We start from the raw sequence: 6,369 nt of genomic DNA, 5'->3' as shown, positions 1-6,369 counted from the left end.
GGAGGAGTGCATTGGCATGCTGAGACTGCACTGGCAAACGGGACAGAGCAATGAAGAACGCCATCTTATACCTTTATGTCAGCTTTCTCTCTCTCTCTCTCATCTAGCTAAGGATCTTTTTTCCATTTCTTTTTTTTCCCCTTTTTGTTCAGCTGACTAAACACACTGTATAAATTTGAAACAAACATGTCTGGAGGGAAATAATTCAAGCTTTTCACAATCTTTATTGAAAGTCACTATATTAAAAGTGTTATAGTAACACATCATTCTTTCTTTAACACAAACATAACAACACAAAGTGAGTATTCAACTTATTGAAGTGTGATTAAACTTAGTTCCATATCTTATAGTTGTGTATAGCATGGTTTTAAAAAAAGGCAAACCAATGTTATATAATCGTAAGGTTAGTTAAGGAAATTAATCTATAAAATTGGCAAAATTGTTATGGAAAATGTTGTTGTTGTATAACATATTAATTTGCAAATTAGAGTATTTGAAATAGGTATCTAGCATTTCTAGTTTAGGACAGATGTAGAGTATGTGGTTTTGCACCTATGTTTCAGGTGACCGTGGTGCGGTGTAAATTTACTGTATGTATTTAAAACTCTGCTGTTTACTGAACATAAACACAATAGTGGCAACGCTCCTCATGGCTTTGTTCTTGTCAAATGTCCCAGTGCCTACTCAGGGTCTGCTAGGAACTGAAACAGTGTTCCTACATTGAATACCATTTTATCAGTCAATTTTCAGATAGTTAAGGAAAATCTTCCAAACTATATGGGTGCTTCCTCTATATCAAATAGGTTCATTGATTTAAAAATCTATGGTTGTAAAAGAAAATATTAATAAAAGCAGGCTTAAAGTAACGGTAGTTTAGGTTCTTCATGTTAGAATCGGGTCATTTATCTTAATCTTTAAGTAAAGAGAAAAATCTGACCTAAGAGATGAGCTCTGAATTTATTTTCCAGTCTCACTTCTGAATTACCTTTTTATAAGTGGCTAATTCCTTTATCTGATGAAGTAATGCTAATTTTTCAAAGAAATAAGCCATCCAGATTTCAAGTATTAAACACTAAAATTACTGTTTAAAACTAAAGTTCAGTTTATTTTAATGTCTTGCTGGCTTCTGTGGAATTTCTGACCACATGAGTATTATTTATCTTTTTGATGTGGAAAAAAAATTTTTAATAAAGTCATTTTTGGTTGGTTCTACAATCTTCTGAAAATGTTAGTAAAGAAGTTCTATTTAATCATCCTAAGATGAATCTTATAGTTAGGAGGTAACAATAACAAGGCCTTGCAAATTAGCTACAGGAGGTAGCACTGTTATTAATGAATTTATTTCCTAAAAGAATAATAATGTAAAGTTAGAACTGATTAGAATGTTGGTTAAATTATGGTTTGGGTTGTTGCAAATATTAGCTAACTTAGGTTGAGTTCATCCAATCCAAACATAATTTTCAAGTTACTGTATTGCCACTATTGTTAATTTGTTCCTTCCTTGTTTTCTTTTAGCTGGATCTTGTATGACTATAGAAAATAGACAGCTAGCTAAACGTAGAGCTGTACAACACCTTTGAATGAGTTTGTCTTCAAAGGCTTTGCACTGGAGAAAAATGTGTCGAATTTTTCGTCTTGTTTTAAACATGTACAGAACATATTTTGTTTTATTGGCTTTTGTAATGTAGATTGTAACTTAGGGAATGGCATATATTCTACAAAGTATGGTCAATGTTTTATATATCTATATAGCTATATGAAAGACATGTATATTTGGTTTTAGTCTGTGTTTCAGTGACTAAACAAAATGAAGTAAGGTGATATGACAACCCATTCATAATCATAAAGCCACATCATGACTGTTCTTCTCTTATGAAGAGAACAGTTACATTTGAGTGCTTTGATATAATGTAACACGTAAGTCATCTTTAGGTGAAAAGTTATTGATGTTTGGATTTTAATCTCAAAAACTTTTAGTCTAAGGTTAAAATTAACAGATGTTTATCAAAGTTCCCAAAGTATATATATAGATTAAGGGAACTATTTGATTCTGTTCAAACTCTTGAGTCTGTCTGAGCATGATATTTAACGTGAACTTGACAGTGAGTGCACACTTGCCTAACAGGATTACTCAGCGACAGCCTGTCAGGAGTGCTGCGCTGTGCGTCTCCGCCTTGGGCGCTGCATTGTTTATCTTTTCCTTTTTGAGCAGCATCCTAGAAATGTATGCATTCTCGTTGAACATGTAAATCAAAACTGGTATTTTCTGGAGCTTTGGGGGAAGGAAAAGCAATAAGTGGGAGAAGACAAAAGTATAAATTAGAAGTAAACAGTAGAAATAAACAAGATAAAGGCCAATAAGACAGTATAGGAAATGCTTCTTTTGAAGGACAAACCTAACACCATAAAGGTAGGGAATAAACTGTGTACAGGGTTGTTTACTTGTGTTTAATTGTTGTTATGATGAACAGTGAACCTATTCTTCTTTATTAGTGGCCACCAAAAAGAATTCAAGTTTTAGGAAATGAGAAAAATATTCCTATTATGGAATCGGCTCCTCCTAGAAAATCATGTCAGAATCATGTGAAAACTCAGGCAAGATAGAGCAGAAATAAAAAGGAATGAACTATAGACCGGAAAATAAGACCTCTGAGAAAAAGTTCAAGGAATTAAGTTCATTTAACTCTGAAGAAGAGAAAACTGTTGCAGTTATTTACTAAGGCATGAGTTATCAATCGAGGCTTTGTAAAGGACTCGAAGAATTACTAATACCATACTCTTTTCCATCACTAGTGAGGAGAGACGAGGGGATTAAGAATCAAAAAAGAAAATAGATAGCCAGGTGTGGTGGTGCATGCTTGTAATCCCAGTACTGGGAGGCTGAGACAGGAAGCTCACAGGTTGGAGACCAGCGTCAGCAATTCAGTAAGGTCTTGTGTAACTTAGTGAGATCCTGTTTCCAAATGTAAAAATAGGGCTGGAGGTAAAGCTCAGAGGTATAATGTCATTGGGTTCAATCCCTAGTTTGAACGAACACACACACGCACATACACGTGCACACACACACAGAGTCTGAAATATTTAAGAACTTCTTAGCCAGAAATTATTATTAATTCTATTTGAATTTTTATTTTTGAGGGAATAAAAGTTTAAATATGAAGGGATATACTAAATGGTTTTTTAAAGGTCTTTTCCTTCTAACACATTTTTTAAAATTCAGGTTGGGGAAAAATTGATGTTACAAAAGGCACTGACAGTACAGGTTTTACTCCGTATCTAGAATAGTTTATCTCACAAACTAATTTGTGTGTGTGTGTTTTGGATAATCGATGCATGAATGCATTGAAAAAGACCTGCTTGAATGTTATATTTAATTGTCCCTTTCAGACTCTCAGATTAAGTAAGACTTGAACACAGTAGTGTTCATCGTGAAGAATGTATAGCATTACAGGGTATTTGAAGTTTTTGCTTTAAACATAAAGTGTTGTTCTTTGGATATATTAACTTCAGCAGAGAGGTTCTGAGAAATTGGATCTTTTGAAATATCTGCCTATAGGAAACAGACTTTCCAGGATACTGCTGGAACTGATACAACAGACATATTAGCTAGAATCTAGTGGAAAAATTGTTCTATGAACTGCTGCTATTGGTATTCTTTTCATATGTTTTCCACTGATGTTAGTAATGCTTGAAAGACCCAAATTCTGCTTGTATTCATTTAATTCTATGCCTTTTTCTCTCTACCTCCCTCTTCCCCTAAGCACTCTTCTGCATTTTATTACTGTGAAAAGCTATTGCCCTATTACCTCATTGTTAAGAAATCTTAACTGTGTTCATTCAGAATGTTTTAAATTTATTCATAAACTGTTCATGGATTTTAAAATTTTTGTTATTTTCAGAATACTTAAGACTTATTGTAAGAAGTAATTTTAAATCTATTTCATAGCCTGTTTGGGTCCATCTGAGTGCTACTATATGTTAATTTATTATAGTCTTTTACAGTTCACTTGGTTTCTGAGCTTACTCTAGACACTGATGGGGAAAGAGTCATATTAACCAAAATGGTCAACTGATCCAGAATTTTAGTTGGGGTTTTCTTGAACTTTGGGCAGCTAAAGCACAAAATTTGAGGAAACTGTTTTCACATTCACCCATCAAAGCATTTTGCCAGAAGTCTAAATAGAGAGAATGGCTCATTGGCCTTTACAATACATGACTTTGGTTCCAGTTGGAAATAAAGTTAGTGTTGACTGTTGGTTATTTTAAATACTCACCATACTGCTACATTCATTAAGCTATCTTTCCTCTGTGTTGATGCAATACTGTGTACTTAAAAAGAGATTGTAAAATAATGAATAAAGTGACCAAGATAGGGGCAAAATGACATATCTGGAGTTTGCTTCTCAAATTTTTCCACCAGTAGACCCTAAAGCAGAGGAGCATGAAGGAAGGGGAAGGAGGCCTGAGAGCAAAGCCAGAAGCAACCACCACTGACATGAAAATTTAATATCTTCACTTTAAATTGTGAGTTTTGCATCCTTTACAATAAAGCTTTATCTAGAATGGAACTGGTCTGACAGAAAGGAACACGTCATGTTGATCATGTGGCCGCTCAGTTTTCTCCCCCAGTGCCCCTGCTCCCAATTCTGCATAACCCTGGGGTATACACACTGACTCTGATGTGAGAAATAGAAGCATAGTACATATCTAGAATATTTCCTGCCCTTTAGAAGCCAGATTTCTGAAGTATTAATGCCAAATTAAACTGGCCTGAAACAGCTATGCTGCTGACCAACCATATACTACAGTGTGAGGTGTTGGCCAGTTTGTTCTCTATAACTCATTGGCATTCTTGGACCAAGAGGGAGCACCCGCCTATCAGCTCCCTAAGAACAAGGATTATGGCTTATTATTTTTCATATCCACACTACTTAGTTCAGTGTCTGTTATAAAGTGCTAAATTGGTGATGATAGGAATTAAGGGGGTCTTATTTTAAAGAAGCAAACAGTCTTAAAGAGCGGTTAAAATTTTAATTTTCCAATTCAGCTTTTAAATGACTCTCATTCCTGAAATTTATAACAAGTAATGTTTACTAAGCACACACATGCCTAAATACACAGTTTCTTTGGGGGAGAGCAGAGCATCTTACTACATAAAATTATACATAATGCCCAGTATTTTACATCCAAAGCAAAGTGTTGGCTAGGAAGTCTAAGAGAGTACCTACATAGGCTTAATGTCACTCATCTAAGCACCATTTTGAGCCTATTAACACTATCTTCCAAGTGAGTCACAGCTACTTTAGTTCTATCCGGCATCTTTTTGTCCAACATTATGATTCATCGTGTGTCTTGCAAAAGTCATTCAGGCAAGAGTCCGCACATTATATATAGAGAGAGACAGACCATCTTGCTATAGACTAGAATAAACTCTTGGTCTACATCATTGGAGATGCCAGATAACATATATTTGGTTAAGAACAAATTATTTTTCTGACAACGTATATAGAAGTAGTTCAAAATTGTGCCCAAATATTTTAACAGTTTCTGTCAACGTCTTACTTTTCTCCTACAAAAATACCAGGGTGTATCATAAGTTCTGCCTATGAGAATTTGCACTTTATATATTTGTGTGTGGATTTCTTGTGGTTTTAGCCAAATAAAGTGTTATCAGTAATAAACAGGTCTCTTCAAAGGCATGAGTTTCTGTGTAATTTTTATTATCTTTGGTACTGTGTAGTTCATAAAAATTGCTATCCAAAACTGAAAATGTTCTTGAAATATATGCATGACATACCCCAGACATAATACTTTGAGTTGAAATAAATAGTCTTTCTCAGTACTCAGTAAATATTTCCTGATTGGCTTTAGAAATCCCCAAAGTAAAAAGTAAAAGTGTGTGTGTGTGTGTGTGTGTGTGTGTGTGTGTGTGTGTGTGTGTGTATTTTTTACAGTACTGTGGATGGAACCCAGGGGCATTGTATCTCTGAGCTATACCTCTAGACCTATTTTTTAGTATTTTTTATTTTTTATTGTATTTTTATTTTATTTTATTTTTTTGTTTTTGTGATACTGGAGGTTGGAATCCAGGGGCTTTCTACCTCCAGGGTTCACTCCCAGCCCTATTTTATAATTTATTTTTCTCTCTAAGTTACTGAGAGCCTCACTAAGTAGCTGAGGCTGGCTTCGAACCTATGCGATCCTCCTTGGGAAAGCGCTGGGATTACAAGCGTGCGCCACCAAGCCCAGTGCAGTATTTTTATTTTTTGAAACAAGATCTCACGGAGTTGCAAATGGCCTCGCTAAGTAGCTGAGACTGTCCTCGAACTGTGATCCTCTGGTCTCTGCCTCCCGAATGCTGGGATTATA

The sequence above is a fragment of the Muscardinus avellanarius genome (assembly GCF_963383645.1).
Source record: "Muscardinus avellanarius genome assembly, chromosome: 1".
NCBI lineage: Eukaryota > Metazoa > Chordata > Mammalia > Rodentia > Gliridae > Muscardinus > Muscardinus avellanarius.
Note: the sequence above shows the minus strand (reverse complement) of the source record.